The following is a 23,357-nucleotide window of genomic DNA, read 5'->3' on the forward strand; positions in this document are numbered from 1 at the left end:
ATGTCACAAGAGAACTTTCAGTACGCTGCCACCATTCGATCCGCCCTATTTCATTTACTTGTACTTGCACGTTACCTTTCCTTACTGTTTCAGTGGATGCACTACCTTGATTGTCAACACCAGTCCTTCTATTTCTGCACTAAATTCCATTCTCTCTTTCCTAAGTCAAAATTTGCTGCTCTAATTATTCCCCACATTTAATCAACTTTTCCCACCAGCATAAAAATATTTTGTAATTACTCGTCTTAAAAGCATAATCCCTCCCTTATCTCCATACCTGCTTCAATCCACCACCAGCAAAAGTCCTTGGAAGAGCTGCCTTTATATGTTGTTCTCCAGTTTCTCCCCTCCCAATGCTCATGGAAACCCTCTACCGAACTGCTCTGTCAAGATCACAATCCAACGATCAGTCCTCAGTTCGCAATACGCTTGGTTTGTCAGCAGCATTTGATACCCATCAGCCCTCCTGCTTTCTTCAGCTGGACACTGACACCGCCACACTCTCTTTACCCCAGTGACATTGGCTTCTTGCCCGTTCTTAGCCATGAAAAGCTCAGTCTTGTTCAAGTCATTTGCACTTCTTCCTCTTCTGAAATGCCCTTTCCTCAGATAACTAACCTGCCTAGGTCTTTATTCAAATGTCACCTTTTCAGAAAAGTGAGATTTTCCCTGGCCACCTTATTTAAAACTGCTGTCTCGTCTCCAATTTATTTTGCTCTCTTCTCTGTTAGTCATCCCATATATTGCATTTTAACTTCTTTTTTTTGATGGTTTGTTTCCCCTCCCGAAAATGAACCACATACAGAGTAGAAACTTTTGTTTATTTTGTCTGCTAACATATGCTAGTGCCTAGCACTTTACCTGACACATAATAGGTGCTCAATAAATATGTGCTGAATGAATGAAGACAATGAAATAAAGAAGAATGTATGAAGAGAATAAGGTCTGATATTTGACAATGTTAAATGAAGTTAGGACTTCTGCCCTGACAATTTGTTTTTTGCCCAAATGTAGCATTTAGGCCTTAGAGCAGGTGCTGTACTTTACTTCAAATATCCTGCTTTGGCAGAATATTAAGGCTTACCAAAAGCCAAAAAAACAACTCTCCTACAAACTTCAGAGTCACTGAACTTGTTTGCTCATGTTCTAATCTAGATTCAGTAGAGCCAGCTTTGACTACTATTGATTTGAAGTATGCTCTTGGCCAGCCTTCCACAATATGGTGCTGCACTAAATACCTAGTAACCAAATAAAAATAGTAGAGATTAAGTAGAGATTAGAGCTAACTGGAATGTTAAACAAAACTCTCAGCCAGGATACTATTTTATATTCCTGAGTGGTTGCAAATCATTCCTGAAATTGTTCTCAGGGTGAATTCAGTCTGTCCTTGGCCACCCCTTCCCTTCCTGACCCCATCGCTACGCTGAGCCCACTTTCCAGGCCCTCGCCGCAGACGTCTCCTACACTTGGGTGCAACACAGCTCGTTCAGAGCTCTGAGTACACCACCTGATACTGGGCTCTGCAAAACGGCTCCAAAAGGGCTTTGTGACTGAAGAATGCCTGACCAGAGGAGGCCTCAGTGACCGTGGGGTGCCGGAACTTCTGAAAAGTACTCCAAGTGGATTTGTGTTGTCTTCCTGAGGCCTCTCAATGCCCGTCTGGTCTGTCACATCCACAAATCGCAGCAGGGCCCTGCCACAGAAGTTCCAACCAGCAATGGCACGATGGCTCTTTCCCTACTTCCTTCTTCAAAAACCAACAGCAGAACTTTAATCTACACTCCTAGTCCTCTGACCAACGAACAAAGAGCCACAGGTTATTGTAACCAGGATAATGTGCGCTTTATGAAAAAGTGACACTCTGAGAAGCAGTAAATCTGCTTTCCAGAAATATATTCAGAGATAGAAAATAAGGATTTTATAAGAAAAAAACATTGTGTAAAAAGAAAAACGGCTAGTTACTTAAGCTAAAGAAACCTGTGCAGTTGGCTTTGAATTTATAAATCGGAAAGTATAAAAGCAAAGATAGCCACATTTTAACATAAGAGCATTATGTATTAATTTTCTCATTTAAGATATATTTTACTACGGATAGCATTTATATATAAAATACAAAGTAGTATTTTCAAAAATAAGAATTATTCCAGGCTATCTAAGATAGCTCTAATATACAGGTCCTAAGTCTCTGAGGAATTAAAGTGCAACCATTTCAAAGGCCAGTTCTAACAATGACTGTTTAGTATGCTAATATTTCACTAAAATATGATGACAGAGCTACACACATACCAGTTCTGAATCCTAAAAACGCCTTAAAGCCATAATTTCTTCTAAGGGAGAAGAAGGGCTATTCTATCAAACTCAATTCACATAAGAGAGCCTACGTAGTCATTGTTCTATGCTCTTGAGGAGTAAGGGAATATAAAGATAGCCTCTAGAAGCCTAGAATTCAGAAGTGGGAGACAATTCTATAAATGCCTACTGAAAGAGAGAAGTCAAGTCCCTGACATGAGAAGCGTGAAATGCTGGGATGGAAGAATAAGACTGAGGAGGATGATGTTAGTTACTACTACCACCGGCACCACCACAAGTGGTCGAGACTTTCACAGATCTAAGCTACCCATACGCTCCTGAGGGAAGTGGCATTTCCCTTCCCTTCACCATTTATAAATGAAGAAACTGAGGTTTATAGCATTTAGGCAAATTTGTCCAACACTACACAAACAGGCAAGTGGTGGGTCAAGATTTAAATCCACTGTCTGCCTGATGCTAGAACCTTTGCTCTATCTACCATATCAGGCTGTCCCCACTGTGGCTCATGTGAGAAAGAGAAAATATTGACTGGGAACTCAGTAACACTGAGGACTCCTTCAGGAATGAGCTTTAAAGGAATGTGAGGATGAAGATGGTAGTGTTGGCGGCATGGTGCTCCATATGGGAGAACACGCCTGAGCAAGGCCTAGCAAGGCACAGGGCGAACTAAACTCAGGGACTCAAATGTTGTTGACTGGGGGGAGGGTTCAAACCGTGCTCCTTGCAACCCTCTAAGTTCTCTTCAAGTGTCTCAGACACCGAGGAAGGATGAGAAGGAAAAGGTTAAGAGTATAGGGAGAGAAGAGGTGCAAGAAACACAACTCTGAGAATACTTTAGCTTAGCTTGATACTAGGAGAAGAGTGTGCACAGGAGATGAAGAAATGGAGGAAGCCACATTAGCCCAGATGAAAACTGGAAGAGGTTTTCATACCCTCAGGAAGGGGGTATGAAGTCTGGCAGATGGGCAGAAAGGCCAGGGAAGCCAAGGACTCAGAGCTGGCTCGTGGATTGGCGATGAGGAAACACTCAGTGAGATCAGCTCAGCAGCGGAGGGAGGGAGAGGCCATCTGTCAGGGTTTGAGGAATGTGTGAGGAGTGAGAAGTGGAGGCACTAGGTGTGCCAGACTTTTAAGAACTTTGGTGGTAAAAAGGAGACAGGTTGTACCCTAAGAGCAACAATGATTTAAGGAAGATTTAAAAAGGAATACGCTATCCAAAAGTGTATACAGAACACGAAATGATATTTCCATAGTTAATTTTTAATTTCCTGAGTTCACTGCTGTAAGAACTTCAAGGCATTTTGGCATATATATCCTGACATGTGCACAAACCTAACTGTGGAGATAAATGCAGTAGCAGCTCAGACAGAAACCAAAAATCCTCTGTAAAATTACTGGAATGGTCATATTAAGTCCTCCTTGAACTTCTAATCACTCCAAAATTTCAACTATAACATAATGGTTAGAGGTCTCTTCCCCAATGGGTAAAGGCAGCTGCCTCAAAATGTAGCTCAGGAAAGTTTGTGGAATGAACCCTAGCACTAGCACAAAAATACTGAATAACACATACAATAATGACTTTTCAAAACTTCAGATCTTCTCCATTGTCAAATAATTTTTCTTTGTATTCATGTTTTATTTGTTTTACCTTAAGTCACCCCCAATCATGCTGACATCTACTACCGATGATTATATTAGACCTAAAAGTGTTCTTAAACAAATGAAAAATACTGACTTCCATTCCTGAAAGCCCTGCTTCCAATTTTCAGGAGGAAATTAAATAATGTATAAATCAAATACTGGGCCTAAGCCCAGACAGCTGAACATCGTTTTGTCCTTTCAAGGCAAAGAGGAAGTGTCTGCTGTGGCAGAGACATGCCAAGAGAAATAAAACTTAACCTCAGCCCCATGTGAAAGTGATTTTAGATAATCGGGGGTATCTGCAAATAGGTTAAAAATGGGACCACATACTAACAGGGAACTTTCCATGGAAGTTAAAAAATGTATCAAGATCTAACCTCCACCTTAAAAACAAAATATGTTGGGAACATGGCATGGCCTTAGGAATTCTATATAGAGGTGGCCGAGGAAAGGGAAAGCGGACAGGGAGGAAAGAGTTGATGAGGCAAAGGGAAATTAAAACGTGTTTCTGCTTACCAATTACTATAGGCTCCCAATTTGATTTCTTTGTAATTATAATTGCCAAATTAAAAAATGATGTCTGTGTGTGAAGAGAAAAAGAGGAAGGGGTAAGGGAAAAAAGAGATGGGAAAAGAAAGTGCAAAGAAGTATGTGAGTAGAGTGGTAGATGGTGAAATTATTTAGATCAGGGGCTAGCTAATTTATTCTGTAAAGGGGCAGATAGCAAATATTTTAGGCTCTGTGGGGAACACAGTCCCTCCTGTAACTACTCAAATCTGTTCTTGTAATGTGAAAGCAGCCACTGGCAAAATGTAAGTGAATGTATGTAGCTGTGTACTAATAAAACTTTATGGACACTGATATTAGAATTTCATGTATTTTTCTTCTTTTGATTTTTCTTCAAACACTTAAAAATGTAAAACTATTCTTAGCTTACAGGTCATACAAAAACAGATTGTGGGGCAGACTGAACCTGCAGACCATAGTTTGCTGACCATGATTTAGATAGTTCAGTCCCCATTACACAGAACATTCCTATGAAACTGGGATTGACTCAAATTTTGGATTCTGAATAAGAAAAACTGGTGTCCTTCCTTCCTTCCTTCCTTCCTTCCTTCCTTCCTTCCTCCCTCCCTCCCTCCCTCCCTCCCTCCTTTCTTTCTTTCTTTCTTTCTTTCTTTCTTTCTTTCTTTCTTTCTTTCTTTCTTTCTTTCTTTCTTTCTTTTTCTCTCTCTCTTTCTTTCTATCCTTCTTTTCCAGGAGATAAACACAAAGATGGTAATAATGGTAGGAAGCATTCATTTGAAAGATACAGATCTTCTCTAAGCCTATAAAAAAGAGCATCTCTACTTTTTTTCCAGTAGGACACTAGATATCAAAGTTTATCTAGTAAAAACTTTTGAAACCAAATGCTATATAACCATTAATATGCAGCATTATTCAGAGATCAAGAATGATTTTTAAAATATTATCCCCTTTATCAGAATTAAACATTTTATAAACATCCTTTGCAGCATAATTCTAGTCTGGAATTATTCGTAAGTTCCCATCATCACCTCTATGGAAACCAGAGGGCTAGAAGTATTTTCCATTAGAACATATGCTTTACAGATTACATGGTGATAAAAACTTTACGGAGCATTTGACCTAGACTTCCAGAAACAAAGGGAATATAAAAGTGCAATGCATCTATGGTCGTGGTTTTTGTGAAGCAAGATAATTTTTATATATTAAATGTACTGTTATGGTACAAACACAGACCTTCCTTTTCTGTATTGAAAGTCTTACAAAACATCCTGGTAGGTGTCTCACAACCTTGATCTGGGAAATACGGTATTCTTTCTTTTCCCTTCCCTCTCTCTTCTTCCATTTATTTTATTTTTCTTTTTTGGTGGAGGAGGGAATAATCTCAGTTCATCTCCTTAGTTATCTAAGCACATGAAGCCATCTTCTTTAGGAAACTGCTCCTCAAGCTTTCCAACTCTTTGATAAGCCAGTACTAGTGCCCTGTCCCTCAGGCCACAAGGGTACTTTATGACGGAGCTGATACAGACAGGTTGTGTCAAGGGTAACAATCCCAGGAAGGTTTAAAAGGAATATACTATCAAAAAATGGTGATAAACGATGATTATTTCCAGAGTCGTATTTTTATGGACCACTCATCCACAGTATACAGGATCCCGATCAAGGTGTAGTATCCACTCATAATATAGAACATAGTTATAATATAGAACTTGGAGCACACTTTTTTATTTGATGGCAAGTTCTGAGCAGGAATGCAATCATCCGTTATGATACTGTTTGCATAGGAAATATAATTCTTTCAACAGTGATGTGTTCTGTGATGGTCTCCTTTATGGCTCAGTTTCTAGGAACTAACTGCAGGAAAAAAGTTGCTTTAAACATCCACATAAAAGTGACTGAGGCGGGAAAAGTGGGAGGTCCACAGAGAGTGGAAAGGCCAAGTGCACACAACAGGCAGTGGCCACGAGGGCAGGCTCCGTGAACACCCTTTTTATTTCCTCTCATCCTGGTTTTATTTTTTTAGCACAGTTTTAGGTTTATAGTCAAACTGAGTGGAAAGTACAGACACTGCCCATATACCTACATACACTCAGTGTCCCCCATTATTAACATCCTCCAGAACTGTGGTACATTTGTCACAATAGATGAATCTACATCAGCACATCATCATCACCCAAGATTAATAGTTTACATTAGAGTTCACTTTTGGTGGTGTACATTCTATGGGTCTGGATAAATGTATAATAATATGTATCCATCATTATAGTATCACACAGAGTAGTTTCACTGCCCTAAAAATCCCCTGTGTTTCGCCTGTTCATCTCTCCCTCCTTCATAATCCCTGGCAACCACTGATCTCTTTACTGGTTCCATAGTTTTGCCTTTTGCAGAATGTCATATAGTTAGAACCATGCTATGCGGCCTTTTCAGAATTTACTTCTTTCACTTAGTTATATGCATTTAAAAGTTCCTTATGTCTTTTTTTTTTTTTAATGGCTTGGTAGTCCAAGTCTTTTTAGTTCTGAATACTATTCCATTGTCTAGACGTACCAGTTTATTTATCCATTCACCTACTGGAGGACATCTTGGTTACTTCCACATTTGTTATAGTCATTCTTTTAATTTTTTTGCTTTATTGTCAAAGTATCAGATTTCTAGTTATGAAAGGAACAAGTTATGGGACTTAAAGGTACAGCACAGGGGATATAGTTAATAATACTGTAATGCAGCAGACAGATGGTAGCTACACTTGTGGAGAGCACAGCAGAACATACAGAGTTGTCAAATGACTATACTGTATACCTGAAACTTACGTAACGTTGTGTGTCAAATATACTAAAAAAAAAAAAAAACACGTAGGATTAATCATGTCAAAAAAATAAAATCAAAGTATTAAAAATAGACAGAACTGTAATTAACAACCCCTATAATCCTCAAAACAGGTATGAGGAAAACCGGCCCAGAAATGACATGACTGGCCCGTGGAGTGCTCCCTTCCTGCTGCTTTGTTCAGGCCCACTGGCGGCCTGAGGGTTCAAAGATCTGCTGGTCTCTGTATTAGGATGTTCACTCCAGGCTTAATACCTCAAATGCCACTTTTAAAAATAGTTTATTTTGATACATGCAGTTTTACAAAACAATAGGACTCATACATCTTTAAAAAAACTTATCAGCCATGTGCTTACTCAAATTAAGAGATAAAATATTCCGGTAATAATTTAATCCTCACAATGACTCTGAGAAGTAGGTACTATTACTATAACTACTACACATATGACGGCCATAAGGCTAGTACATGTCAGAGATGGGATTCAAATCCAGGTCTGCCTAGTTCCTTGAGACCGAGCTCCTTATCTCTGCAATACTGCCCATATGCATATAGATACACACAGATATATATATACACACATATACAATTACATATACATTTCTTCTAGTTGAAGCTTTAAATGGAACTGTCTTTTTAATCAGAGACAATATGAGCTTGCAGCGAGGAAATCATTAATAAATTCCAGATTTCTTTACCACAGTGCTAAACCTTGAGGTCTATTTCAGCATCCACAAGATACAAGGTGCCATTTATATAAGAAACATAAAGATTAAGATTTAAAATTTCCCCTTAAAACTTCCGTATACAAACCACCCAATTTTGGAAATATAGCCAATTTCTGGAATGTACATACCCAAGAAAAGGCATCATATTGTAATTATGTATTTATCACATACTTTATATTTTTAGTTTCATAGACATAAATTAAGACATAAGCCAAGTAAGTCAGTTAACTAAGAATGTAAGTCAGATTGCTACTGGACTTTCTTTCCTCTCCTAGTTACTTTCCTGGCCCCAAAGAGACTAAAATAATGAAAAAATAATTGTAGGCAAGAACTGTTTTAAAGAACAAACCAAAGACAATGGAAGAGGCTACTAGAACTTTACTCAAACACTGCTAGCAAACTCATCTGCACTACCCCTAAGGAGTTTAATCATTTGGTTTTTGCAGGCTCCCAAAGTCATTTAGGAAATGTGAATGCGTAGACTCCAGGGTAGAAAAAGGATATTTTTATAATGTGTCACCATGGTTGTTTACAGTGAACTGGAACACCATGAGGTTAAAAAAAATCATCCAAGGGTATATCTGAAAAAAAAAGTACTATGGAGAAAACTAAGGTGGATATAATTCAATTAAAATACAAACTGTTTCCCACACTCTTGGATGTGAAGGCTAATATATCTGTATAACTTAAGAAACAACAGTAAATGTGCTTGTGCTTAGTCATGCAGCATATGAATTGTTTTATTTCAACCCTGGAACTTATTCTGGGAATCTTCCTCTTAGTGAAAATATGACCCTCAGTAAACTTGAACTTTGACCAAAATGTTTCAGATAACTCTTGTGAGATCAATTGATGGTTCTTGATCAATCAGATTCTTGCCTCAAGTTCTTCATATAAGAATGACATCCTGTATTACCTGATGGCCTCTCAAATACATGAACTATTCTAATGGGGAGTCCTATGATTATATTTCCAGACTAAATCAGTGCCTAAAGCACTTGATAGGGTTCTTTAAAAATGAATTCTTTTATATAATTAATCTGAACCTTGTCTCAAACCAGCACTGATCTGAACTTGTTATTATCAAAAATCAAAACTCATACCCAATGTAAAAGGAAGTAGGCAAGGTCTCTTCATTTCCAGTGAGGGTTTTGGTGAGTGTCTGGGACTTGAAAGTATTTGTTACTAGAGGAAGATTCAATGGTTTCAGATATTCCAAAAAGAACATATACTACTTCTTTCCTGATATAACCAGAGAGATTTTAGTGTAGTAAGTTCTTGCAAAAATTTATTCAATTTTTCATTCATTAAACCTGTGAGCTAAACACTTAAGTCAATCAATTCACTCTAAGATTCTGAAGCTTTAACGCTATTACAGAGGTATTTTTTCTAGAAAGTGGAAATGGTTCTCAGATCATTGCAAAAGGGCAAATATTAAAATAATTGAGAAAACTCTTTAAAATTACATTGAGTTACAACTAACATATAGACTCATTCTTTGTGATACTGAATATGAGACTAGATTATCAAGTAGGTCAGAATGTAAAAAAAAAAAAAAGTTATAGTAGAAGTTTCATTTCAGCAAAAATGTTGCATAGACAAGATCACTATCACAAACAGGTCATGACCTAAACAGAAAGTATGTAAAACCAAGAAACTAAAGGATCATTTGTCATATCACCATATTCAGTCTTTCTTACCTAGAAAATAGTATTAAATGATACTAAAAAATCCTATTTCTATAAGCATATGATCATCCACACATATAGAGCTTCTCCTTTCTATTTATGTAATAGATCTGTGTTCATTAAAATTTTACATAATGGATCATATTTTCATTTGAAGAGAAATTCCAACAAAATGAAAACTAGTCCAGATGATCAACTCCATTAAGAGGATCCACAGATGCCTCAAACTCAGTATGTTTACATTTTTTAAACTTTAATTTCTATTTATTATTTTTTCAAAAGAGGGACTGGGCTTATCTATGTATTATACTACACACAGTAAAGGGTAAAAAAAATCAATCTTACAACAGTTCATTATATATGGATTCAGTAATTCTCTGGGTCAACTAAAAGACTCATGAAATACATTCAAGTTGATGCTTGCAGATCACTGAACCCAATCTCCTTTTCAACTTTCCAGGCTTCCTATCTACAAAATCATCCATATCCACCCGTTCTTAACAATGTAGGACAGGGCTCCCTTCCGTCATCTAAAGGCCAAACTTTTCTTTGTGCTCATGATCCCAATCCTCGGTGACCTTCACTAGTTATTCAGTTCCCTATTTTCTCTCTTGGATATTTTTAGTCTCCCTGAGACTCTTCCTCCTCAGCCTGTAAACATGCCCATCTTTCCCATCCTAGTCCCTACCCCGCCAATATTCCTCTAGATACCAATCTAAACTCATTCCTCCTTTTGTTCAAATTTCTTAAAAGAGATACCTACATCAATACCTCACATTCCATTTTAATTTCAGCTCTCCACAATCTAGATTTGCCCTCACTACTCTCCATTGATACTCTCAGTGAAGTCACTAACAACTTACATATTGTTAAACTCAATAGATCTGAGTCTTTCAGTTGCATTTGGGAATGTTCTTTATCCCACCAGCTTCCAGAAGCCATCTCTGTCCAATCATTCTCTTATGTTTCTTATGTCTACCTTTTAGACTTTGGTATTCCAGGTTCTTTCTTGAATGGTTTAGTGTTCTCATTTTATGCATTCTACAGGGTAATCTCCTTTATTCTCTTCGTATCATCTCTTAATTTGTCTATTCAGCTATCATCTGCTGAGTCTCTTCTTAGATGATTCAAAAGCCCTTGATATTGAAAATGTCTCAAATTGGATTTATTACTTTTATCCCCAAACTGGCCTATATTTTATCTCTCACTTGATGGTATTTTCATCACCCAACAGTAGCTACCTGAGTTTATTCTTTTATCTTCTTAACTAATTAATTCCTCAGTCTTGCTTCCTAGATGCTTAATGAATATCCTTCATTTCACTATCTTTAACTAATACAAGTTTAGGCCCTAATATTTCTTCATGTGGGCTATTATCTGGGCTTCTAGTCATGTCTTTTTTTTTTTTTATGTTTATTTATTTATTTATAGGGATAGAGAGGATGAGTGAGGGAGGGGCAGAGAGAGAGAGGGGAGAGAGAATCCCAAGCAGGCTCCCCACTGTCAGTGCAGAGCCTGAAGCAGGGCTTGGTCTTGTAAACCATGAGATCATGTCCTGGGCCAAAATCAAGAGTTGGATGCTTAGCTGACTGAGCCACCTAGGTGCCCCTAGTCATGTCTATCTTAATTCTACCTTTCATACCACAGCTAAGGATATTTAATTAAACCCTCTAGTAGAGAAACTAAGTACTGTTTTGAGTCTCATTTGCAGACTCAGTCTCAGAATGGATGGGGGTAGTACTAGATATTGTAGCCAAAGAGGACAGAGCTGAGTTAATAATGAGTTGGTGTTGGATTCTGGTAACCTTTGAGGCAGAACATCTTGTACTAACATAAACATTGGTTAGAACTGATGGATGATTACCACAATTTTACACAAACGATTCCACTGAGCTCAGACTCTTTAGAAATGTAGGGGATTTGAGTCATGCCAATTATATAAGAACTCTACTTTGATTTGATGAAATACTACTCAAAGGCAAAGAGGAACATGAAATGTCAGTGGAGAAAGTAAGTCATAAATACTATGGCCCCATTGCTAAGTACAGAAATTATGAGTGTAGCCTTTGCCACTTTGTTCTTGATTATAGCTATTAGCTATAGTATCTAAAGAAAAATCCTACTCTGTTCCTTTTTATTTTCCTATCTTTAAATAATATTTTGTCATTAGCTTCTGCCTTCTTCCTTTCTCTAACTAATTGTACATAGAGGATACTAGTGATAGTTAAATTTACAATTTAATCCCTAAGTTATAGCTTTTTTTGGTTGTCAAATGATCCTTTATTGAAATATTTTCCTTTGTAGCCCAGCTAGGTGGGCATTCTACTGTGCCACTACTTAAAAAAAACCACCAAAATCTTTTTAATGTTTATTTTTGAGAGAGAGAGAGCACAAATGGGTGAGGGGCAGAAAGAAAGGGAGACAACAGAATCCAAAGAAGGCTCCAGGGTGTCAGCACAGAGCTCGAACCCATCAACTGTGAGATCATGACCTGAGCTGAAGTTGGATGCCCAACTGACTGTGGCACCCAGGCACACTTCTACTGCACCACTACTGATCATGAGGGTATCAGCTACCCACATTGTAGTTCACAGACTGAGCAGTCCCCAGGATCTCTCTAATGGTTACAGAGAGTTCTCTGGCTACGGATTGGTGCTGCATCTGTTGGGCAATGTTGACAATCTCATCAAAAGTGATATTTCTACTGTGCTTAATGTTTTACTGCCGCTTCTTGTCTCTTGACAGCTCCTTGAAGGCTTTGACAATCAAGAAAGAGGCAGAAGGTACTACTTCATTCTGGGCCTGTCTGCTCTGAATGGTTAGTTTAGTTTCACTGTAATCTTTCCAATCAGAATCTTCCAATCACTGGTTGCCTTGGGGATGCCATCACTAATCTTTTTTGGAGACAGACCGAATCTCTGGGGTCTGGGGAGACACAAAACCAACTTCCGGTGCATGTCAGATATATGATTTTGGGGGGCCTGGGTGGTTCAGTTGGTTAAGCATCCACCCCTCCCCTGCTCACACTCTGTCTCTCTCAAAAATAAACATAAAAAAATATACATGACTTTGATTTTGTTGGGGTTGAACTTAGGTAGAGGCAACTGGTGTCAGATGAACCCGGATTCAGGATGACAAAGAAGAGTTGCACCTGAACCTCTTCCAAGTTGAAAACCAAAAGACCTAAGTTATAGCATCTTGCAAGGCCACAGGCAAGATGGAAATGAGATGGAACCACAGAAAGAATGGGAGTCACCAGAAGATTATGGACTTGAAAAACAATGGTCACACAGTATCACTTCTTCTATTTTTTTAATGTTCATTTATTTTTGAGAGAGAGAGACAGAGAGAGAGAAAACATGAGTGGGGGAGGGGCAGAGAGAGGAGAGACAGAATCTGAAGCAGGCTCTAGGCTCTGAGATGCCAGCACACAGCCTAATGCAGGGCTTGAACCCACAAACTGTGAGCTCATGACCCGAGCTGAAGTCAGATGCTTAACCGACTGAGCCACCCAGGTGCCTCCACACAATATTACTTCTGAATGCTATCTTGATAGTTGGGGAGGGCAGAGTACATTTATAGTTGTTTACACATGTTGAAGTATGGGAGAGTAAGTGTACCTAATCTGTGTATTCAAGAACAGAATATACACACTGATCAATTACATATGGCCTACTTCACATTTTCCTCTTCTCTGGAAAATATCCCTAAAATTAGTCTTCCAGCAGCCTTATCTATAAAGGTATGACTTTGTTTCCTTATCAGAGCTAATTAGTTCAGGGGCAGACACATGACTCAGATTGAGCCAATCACATTCTTTCTCCAGGGACTTTGGCACTGAGAGAAACAAAGAAAAGCTGAGGGTAGCTGATTCATTTTCACAGCTGCAGAGCAGTTACAATTTCTGTTGTTCAGAACTGTGGAGTCCTTTTAGACCCTAGTCTTCCAAAGGCCTATTCCTTAAAAACTAAGAGCTCAAAGTCTGGTTTGGAAAAATTGTTTTATTTTGTTTTTGCTCAAGTCAGTTCTAGCTGGTATCTTTTACTTATAACAAATAGAAACTTAACTACCATATTCTTATACTTGCTGATTTACCATTTGCCCAGGTTTCAGGCCAAGTCAGTTTTGATGCTTGACCTTTGGTTCTTGTTATACATCAATTACCAACTTTTATAATTTTGACATTAACTCTCATTGTCCTCTTTTTTCATTTACATTGTCTTCATTCTATTTTATGCCACCCTTACTTTCTCGTAGCTTCCTGACTAGCCATCTTGCTTCCAGACTAATTTTCCAAAATCATAGCTCTGATACCACTTCAAAAGTTCTTTAGTGCTTAGCTGGTAAATAATATTTATTCTTTTCATTCTTATCTTGCCGACAGAATGTGCATATTCTAGGCTCCCTACTAAATAATCCTTACTGACCTTTAAGTTTTACCTCCCCACACTAGACAACTCATTTCTCAGTATATGTCTGGGCTCTACAGAACGTCTCTGCCTCAAATGCATTCTCTCCTGCAGTTTCCTTACAAAACTATGCTTATCTTTTAAAGGCTCATCAAAATGTTAACTCTTCCATGAAATGTTTCTGATTTTGCCCCACTGGATGTATTCTCTCTTTCCTTTGAAGTTTCATGGCATTTATTTCCCTTTCTGGACTTCCTACATAGTTCTCATAATTCCCTTCACCATTTATGTTGAACCTTTGTGATCTTTTCCTTCTGGGAGGGTTAGATTTCATCCTGGAAACCTCTAGAGGCAAGCTCAATTTTTCCAACAGTTACTCATGATAAATTAAAGGCTTGCCAACTTGAGGTCTGATTTGCTTTGGTTTGCTTTGGTCAAGGTACTTCAAGTCATCCTAGAAATACATGAAGATGAAGTGGAGTAGGTCCATAATTTGGTAGCATTTTTTCCTTTTCTTAAAACCAAACTTTACTTTTCTAAATTCAATTAATAGATGCACATGGCTAAAATAAGCAAATGGATAATGAATAGTTTATAAAAAAACAATAACCCCTTGCTCTCCCCTCCTGGTCCCCATTCCATTCCCCAGACTAACTTCTAATTACTTATTATTTAAATACTTCTGTTATTTTTAATTCTTCTGGTGGTTGCCTATCTTCAAATCTTGATTCAGCAATTGCAGACATGGTCTCCTAATGTCCTATTATAACACACACGTATTTAGCTTATTTATGCCTCCCCTTTCTTCTTTGTAACATTAAACAATATACTTTAACCTCTATTTTTTCATTCCATTAACTACAGAGAGTATATATCTTTGATTCCTTACTTTGTGATATTAGGATATTAATATCATTTTCTTAATGTACTTCTCTGTCCCCTTCTTTTCCTCAATTTTATTATTGTTAGTTAGTTAGTGTTAGTGTTGATACCCTCTGTTTTCTGTTCTAAAACCAAAATTAAGCTTTATCTACAGATTGAAAATCAATAAAGAATGTTTAAGTAAATTATCTAATGATGCTTCTTAACCCAATAAGCACATTTAATATTTTGTTCCTTCTTTAATATTTGGGTTCTTCCAGCATTTCAATCATTTTATCATTATATAAGTAATCATTAGATAACTTATGTAAAGTACTTATTATTACATCTAGCACACAGTAAGTGCTCAACAAAATTGTGACAAACATTCCTAATATTATTAATATATTACCCCATTATTGAACATATAGTGAAGGCCAATAAAGAATTTGGTGGCTATGGATTCATCTACCATATTTTCTGCAACAAAAATGATTTATAACCTAATTCAAGTGGAAGTCACTGTGAGTGGCTTAAGAGGCTTATATCCCATGTATCCTAATAAGTTTCTATAGGTAGATATGCTCCCCTTCTGGTTGTAACTTGCCTCCAATTCTTAAAGTTCCAACTCTTCTGGAGTATCTTCCAGAGAATAACTGAAACTGGTAAGTGAGGGTCTGATGTAAGATGACCATGAGCAAAGCAATCCCAAGCTAATGTTTAGCATCCAGCCATTTGGCACCCAGTAAAGACTGAAGAAGAATGATTATATACATTTTTTTCTTTTCTTTTTTTTTTGAGAGAGAAAAAGCATGTGAGTGAGGAAGTGGCAGAGAGAAAGAGAGAGAAAGAGAGAGAGAGCGAGCGGGTAAAGAGGATCTGAAGTGTGCTCCATGCTGTGTTAGAGAGCCCAATGCATGGCTTGAACCCATGAACTGTGAGATCATGACCTGGGCCGAAGTGGGACACTTAACTGATTGTGCCACCCAGGTGCCCCAGGAATGATATTGTTAAACAGCAAACCAACATAAAGGAATGTGGAAGGGAAGTTCATATATTCAAGACATAGTTGGCATAGCCAAGTTTTACAAATGGTAAAATCCTAGAGATGGACCTTGTGTGTATTTAGTCAGAAGAGGTCTACTAAACTCACAATGGTATTTTCATTACATCCATACAGGCAGAGAATACGTTATCTCTCAAAAACCATCTTTGAAAGTGGAAAACAAACCATTTTCTAGCAGACAGAAGCTCAACAGTGTCACCTTGACTACTGGTATTATCTGAGCATCAAGACTAAGTGATGAAATTTTGCACTGCCTTTGCTGACTGGTAGAAACATTTATAAGTTGATAGGAAAGAACATTCTTGCCAATACTTCAAAGAATTTCACTTTGTACTACAGTGTGTTCTTGTTAATGTCAACACGATCCTTAGCATTTGAAATACTGATTATCTAACCCTTTCAAAACTGGTTTTGGTAAGGAAGTCTTACTCATTTTGTTGAGAAAACCAAAATTAATCAATTTCATTTTGGAACATGAAAAAAAAGTGACATATTAAAAATAATGTGCAGGGTAGAATTTTAACTGTATGGCTCAGATGACTTTCTAGTATGTTACAAATGGCAAACAGAAAGCTTAAGTTTATTAAATATATGTGCATCACAGTTCCATCAAATACACAGTAAGTCTCAAGTACCCAGGGAATTTTGTGCTCAGGAGTGAGTAAGCACTAGAAGGCAAAGAAGACTAAGGAAAAAGCTTCACTCAGAGGGATTAGGACATCCTTCAAGCTACATAAAATGAGGCTTGCATGCAAGGCCACAGTGACTGAGTGGTGCCTAAATCAAGGGCAAAATTCAAAGGGACCCTCCCGGGAACTATGCACTGCTGTGTTCCATTAGCAAGAATTCCTTAGTGCCATCAATTTTTGATAACAAAAGGATCCTCATTTTTAAAAATTTAAATTAAAAAACCTGACCCAAAATGGCTATTTTAAACTGTTTCCACAGGTGGAAAGCCAGGAGATGGAAAGGGAGCTAAAGATACATTATCTTCAAGCTGTTCTGACTATTTTCTTGCTAAGTTGGGAAGGTATAAATTTCTTTAAAGGTGTATCTATGCTTTGACCTTGAAATAGAGCTCCTAGGTGAGGGCTTTTTTCTGGAGTGCTACAGTCACTCTCCAGCATAGTGCTGTAGTAGAGGGTAAGGATGTCATCAGTCAATTGTGTTAAATGTGGGTGTATCCTGTAACTTATGTGGACATAACTCCATGGCTCTGCTTCTTCACAGGTGTCACAAAAAGTCTCCTCAGAGAAAGATTGAGGGATAAGAATGATGGACTGCTCTGTTTATTTTTTACATGTAACTTAATTTCATAGTGTTCAGGATGAAAACCTACCCTCTGACTTGAAATCATAATCTGTGCACCTGCTTTTTAGGTTGAGCATAAGAAGATAATACTATCTCTAGCTGCAATGCAGAGTATTCTTCTAAATGTACTTTGATCAAGCTTCAGGTTAAAATAATTTGTCTGCCAAGATAGGCTCTTGATTAAGGTTTTAATTCTCAAAATTATACGTGGAGTTTTTAAAATGTTATGTTCCTCTTTTATTTCATAGGCTATGTTTTCTGCATTATTTAGTTGAAGAATCTAAAAGGAATAGATGAATGGGAAAGCAATATAAACTTAAATTCTTTGATGCACATGGTATAAAAGATTTATAGTTATATCTTCATTATATTTCTAAGCCTTACAAATAAATATGAAACATCAGCCAGTTCTCAAAATGTCTGGTTAGGGACTACCCTTCCCCACAGAAAATATGCAGGTAATAAAGGCAATAAAGTTGGTTATTTTAATACTCACCAATGACAAATCATTTTTCAGACAGAAAAGCTATTGCTTTGGGTTTTACAGTTTCATGGCATGGAGGCAGATTCAAACCCCATGTCACAGCTATCTCATAATGACAACACTATACAAAAACTCAAATTGTCATAGCATTAAGTTATGTTTTTATTCCTTAATCTCATCTTTTAGTTTTATTTACCAGAGGGGATTGTATCTGGAAAGGTATTTAAAACTATAAATCTGTTGACAGTTGCTTTTACAGGAGTGACATGGGAAAAAGAAAGGACAGCGTTAAGAGGGACAAAGGATGCATTACCAGGAGCACTTAAAATGCAGGACTTCCCACCCCAAATACAGTGTTATCTGGACGCTCTGTGTTTGCCGGAGCTCTTGCTTACCAGGGAAAGGACATATAAGTTACTAATTTCAAACTTAAAAATGTCAGGAATGTAAAAACTGGAGGCTCCAACTTTTATCTGAAACTGAGGCAAAGGCATTTTATTAAAAACAAGACTGATAGGTGCACACTTGTCATGACGGGATTTTAGTGGCACTTCCCACTGTGTAAGATAGACAAACTCACTGTGTAAGCAATGCCACGTGGATGTTCTGCCTCTTGATTCATGAAACTAATGGGTGCACAGGTTATAATTCTGGGAAATAATAATGAAATCAGCCATGTGTTCAATAGTTTTGGCTACACAATGGTTTTTAAACGGCTCAGCAGAATCTCCAAGGTGCTCCAGTGGGGCTGGCCGGAGGAGGAGAGAAAAGTATGTAGAGGGGACAGGCCCCAACCAAAACAGATTCATTCTTATCTTTCTATATAACAGTTTTTCCATACAACATTTTATTTGAAGGAGGGGGAAAGGTTCTACTATTTAAATCTTTTGAAAACTACTCATCTTTAGTTTCAAAAATGATAGAAAAAACTAACATTGAATTCTACAATAAAGTTTTCATGGAGAAACACAGCTCTGGACTGGAATGAGGAGGTAGAAAGAACATATGATCAATTTTTGAAAGAATATTTTGCTTTTATAGTTTCCAAGTGTAGCTGATGTAATCTTCACATACTAGTCTTCCTTACTATTTATTCTCAATTGGAAAGCAAATTCAGCCAAATAGTGACAACTTGATAAGAATGCCCTTTCTTGCCAGCTTATACAGGGAAGCTTAAAAGTGTGTGTGTGTGTGTGTGTGTGTGTGTGTGTGTGTGTGTGTGTGTCTTTCTAGAACTTCTCTTCAACACCACCATGGGAATTCCCTTCACACCACTCTCCTGTATTGAACTGCTTATTTCCTGGATCCCATGTCTCTTCTTTGTTTTTGGTGGAACACATCCACCAGTAGCTTTCCTACAAGGAAGTACATGGAGATAAATTTGCTTTAGATTATGCATCTCTGAAATGTAGTTAGTTCATTTTCACATTTGACTTCACAGTTTGGCTAGCTGCAGAACTCTAGGTTGGAAATCATTTCCTCTCAGAAATTTAGATACCTAGCTTTCCTGTCTTATGGCTTCTACGGCTGCTATAGAGAATACTGTGGCAATCCAAATTCCTGGTCTTTGTATGCGAGAGGTTGGGGGCTGGACACTTTGCAGAGTTGATACAGAAACTTGTGTTCTTCAATTATTGGAAGGAAATTCTCACAGTTTTCTCTCCTCTGATTTTTCTGTTTGCTCTTTCTCAGTCCACAATTAGTCATCTGTATCCATTTCTACAATTCTCTCTCATTTGTCTCTTTGCTTAATTTTCTGGGGGACTTACTCAACTTTTTCTTCCAATTCTTCTACTGCATTAAATAAATTTACCTGAACATTTACAAATTTCAATTAAAGAACAACTGAATATTCTTTTGTAGAGTCTGTGGTGCTTGTTTCATGGCTCTACTTTTTCTTATCTTTTTATCTGCTCCCTCACTTTCTCTATTTTCCCTGTGTTTTAGAGTGTCTATCATATTGGAAGCTTTCTTCAAATACCGGTGATCCCTAGTTTTCCATTCATATTTAGGAATGAGACATTAAAATTCCAATGGAAAACTGTGTGCATGATGAGGCTTGTCAGTTGGCAGTCTGCGCTGCTCCAATTTGAGAACCTGCAGAGCTGTTCTTTTAGACTCCAGAGAGTAATCTTCCATCATTTGGTTGTCTGACAGCGTGCTAGGAGCAGAGCAGGGGAGGGGGCTTGGAAAACATAGCATAAAGTGTGTATATTTTCATTTAATACTCTGTTTTGGTTTGACATGTTACCTTCCCTCCACCCACAGATAGAATTGTCAGCTTCATGTCCAGAACCTCTGGAGTTCAACTTTTCTGAAAAAATAAAATAAAACAAAGCTCTAGTTTTCTGCTGGGGGTCGTCTCCTGTCTGTGAGGAGCAGGGGAAAAAAATCTAGGCGTCTACTTCCTCTGTGTAAAGACTTGCAGCAATCCCTGTTTTTAACCCTTTCCCCCTTTCTTCAAAGGTACCTTATATTCTGATTTCTTGGGTTCTGTTGTGACAATCAGCCTATATATATTGCCTATATGTTTCAACATTCTCTAACCGCGCATTTATTGTTCAGCTTCAAAAATCTAATTTATATTTCATCTGCTGTCATCTTCTTCCTCATTCTCTTTGTCAGTACTGGCTTATGCATTTCTTATTCTTCACTTTCATTTTAGTACAGTTTTAGAAGGGAAGAGATGTAAATGAGTGTGTTCAAGTTACTATGTTTAATGGGAAGTTTCATGAATTTGTTTATGATGTCCAGACAATTTCGGCAGGTCACCCTACACATGCCACATATCTGTGTCTCAGGAGTCAGCATTCAACATGCAGAGCCACCTGCAAGTAAAACCATGCCAGCATTCTGTATCTTGTAGCTTGGATATCAATATCTCAAGTACTTAATAACATTACTAAGATATGCTTTTCTAAATGTTTAACATTTACAATTAGTACTTGTCATTGGGGCATCTGAGTGCTCAGTTGGTTGAGTGTCTGACTTCAGCTTAGGTCACGACCTCATGGTTTGTGGGTTTAAGCCCCATGTCACGCTCTGTGCTGACAGCTTGCTCAGAGCCTGGAGCCTGCTTAGGATTCTGTGTCTCTTTCTCTCTCTGCCCTTCCTCCACTTGCACTCTATCTCACTCTCTCTCTCTCAAAAATAAATAAGTAAATAAATGTAAAAAAAATAATGTTAATATTTGTCATAAAATAGACATGCACAGTAGATGGGAAGTCCCTATGCCTCCAACACACAGAGTCACTGTAAAACTGTTAATAATTTGATAATATCTCTTACAACTGATGGTATTTTAGAATCAAGGAAACAAGGTAGTACTTATCTGAAAGGGTTGTTAGAAGACACAAATGAGATAATGCTTATACAATTTTAAGTAAGAACAGTGGGAGAGCGATACTATGTGCTTATATTTTAGTTGCTCTTACTAGTTTTTTCAACACACTTCTGCATGATGGAATGTTTTCCCACTAAACGCTTTCTACTATTCTGTTAAGATAGGTTAATATGTTAACATATCATAAAGTATATAAAATCACCAAAGAGCACATAATGAGTTTCTGGCTTATTATTTTTTTAAAAATGTGTAGATGTATAAATAGTTGTTGGTTTTTGGAAAAAAGTGAAATGAGAGTCAGTATGAAGTTCACAGTATCGGGACCTGTGAAGCACTCAATTTTTCCTTTAGTCATTCTTTTTATGTAAAAAACTGATAAAGCATCACTAAGTGCTTAAGTTCTGGGCATACAAAAATAGGACATAAATCATCTCTTAGGGAAGCTTACAATTCAGCAGTTGCAGGTGACTATGATGCAGTCTGTTGAGTGGCCCGTGCAACAGAAGTCATAAGGTTCTTAATGGCTGATTTGGATATACTGATTCTGGGAACATATTTAATAGTATCCTACTAAAAGTTACACGATTTGCATGTTTTAATAAAATAGGGGGATTTAACTTCAGTTTAGAGCCTACGAAGGAAGGAATTCTTTTCCAAAAGGTATATAATAAGCCTGTTTCCTTTTGCCACAGCATGCAGATGAATGCTGGCCTGAAGGCAGGATGTGGCCACCAAAGAGACACAAGGCTTCAGTTGGGAGAGACATAGCACCATATGGGCATAACCAGCATCTTGCTGCACAAATTAAAGAAATAAAGCCCTTTTTCAAAACTGATTTTTAAGGGCTCTGTTCTTAAAGGCTACATTGAGGAAATACACATTCAAGGACTTTGCAATAACATCCCTGAAATTTTAAAAAAGGACTATGGACATAGTATAAGATAATAGCACCAAGACATGTGGTTGAGATGCAAAAGTGAACCAGAATGTTTCCTACAGACATACTACAGGAATGAGAAACGATCAGAAACTATTACAAGAGAGATATGTCAGTAAAATCTGCTGGAGTTTTACTACACTGTGTATGTTAAGACATTTTCAATAACTTTTCTCCATCATCACCAGGTGCTAAGTTGAAGAACCCATTTTAGCTTAAAGTTACCAAAATAAACTGGGGTAGGTAGATCCTATCTCATTAGTCAAGATTCTCAAAATCAATTAGTTACTTTTACTGATTCTGTGTTAACAAAGGTTTTTAAAAAAATCTAGATATGAAAGAGAAATGTACAAGGTATTATGGGATACAGAGTACAGGTATCTAATTCAGGCTGGATGTGGTCATAAATGGCTTTCTGAACCTAAGCTGAGTGAGAGCAGAAGACTCAATTGAAAAGTTCTATCAAGCTGCAGCTACACAACAAAATGTTCTAAACATCCTTGTATTCCTCATCTAATAAGATAAATTTATCCCCACCAAGGTGGGATGCAACAGCAGCCCTATGGGTGACAGGCAGGTGGGAAAAGCAAAGCATAATTCTTTAAAGACAAGATGTTGGGGTCTGTAGGTGGCTCAGTCAGTTAAGTGTCAGACTCCTGATTTTGGCTCAGGTCATGATCTCACGGTTCATGAGATCATATTAACATGGAGCTTCCTTGGGATTCTCTCTCTCTCCTTCTCTCTCTGCCCCTCCCCAACTCACCGTGCCTCAGTCTCTAAAAATAAAAAAATAAACTTTAAAAAAAAAAAAAGACAAGGTGTTACACAGGAAATGAAACAGAGCAGGCGAATCTTCAATCTTTAATATGTTAATGTAAGTTAACGTTGTAATTAAGGTCTGCAAATAAAGTCCATGTGTTTCTCTAGAGAAATAAGGGAAGGAACTGAACAATTCTAAGCAAAGTCCTACAGCCTCTCCCAGAATAAACACTATTTCTCAGAGTTTTGCTTACAATTACCTCAAACAAAGCTTCCAAATTACTCATTAAAAAATATAAAAAGATAAATCTAGATCATAACTTACATTCTGTTCTACTATGAACTCCCATTTGGCATGTTAGTTTCTTTAAAAAAATTTTTAAAAATATTTATTTATTTTTGAGAGAGAGAGAGAGAGAGAGAGAGAGAGAGAGAGAGAGAGAGAGAGAGAGAGGGAGAGAGAGAGAG

At 37.5% G+C, this 23,357-nt stretch overlaps 1 protein-coding gene and 1 long non-coding RNA gene across 5 annotated transcripts in view; one reads left to right on the forward strand and one right to left on the reverse strand.

Moving 5' to 3' along the window:
• Nucleotides 1-23,357, reverse strand: part of SPATA5 (spermatogenesis associated 5) — a 325,548-nt gene that overhangs the window by 30,891 nt on the left and 271,300 nt on the right. The window lies entirely within an intron of this gene.
• Nucleotides 12,468-22,028, forward strand: LOC115293572. Its single transcript, XR_003909508.1, has 2 exons — nucleotides 12,468-12,502; nucleotides 21,886-22,028. It is a non-coding gene; the product is annotated as an uncharacterized LOC115293572 (long non-coding RNA).

This window comes from Suricata suricatta, chromosome 1, assembly GCF_006229205.1.
Source record: "Suricata suricatta isolate VVHF042 chromosome 1, meerkat_22Aug2017_6uvM2_HiC, whole genome shotgun sequence".
Taxonomy (NCBI): domain Eukaryota; kingdom Metazoa; phylum Chordata; class Mammalia; order Carnivora; family Herpestidae; genus Suricata; species Suricata suricatta.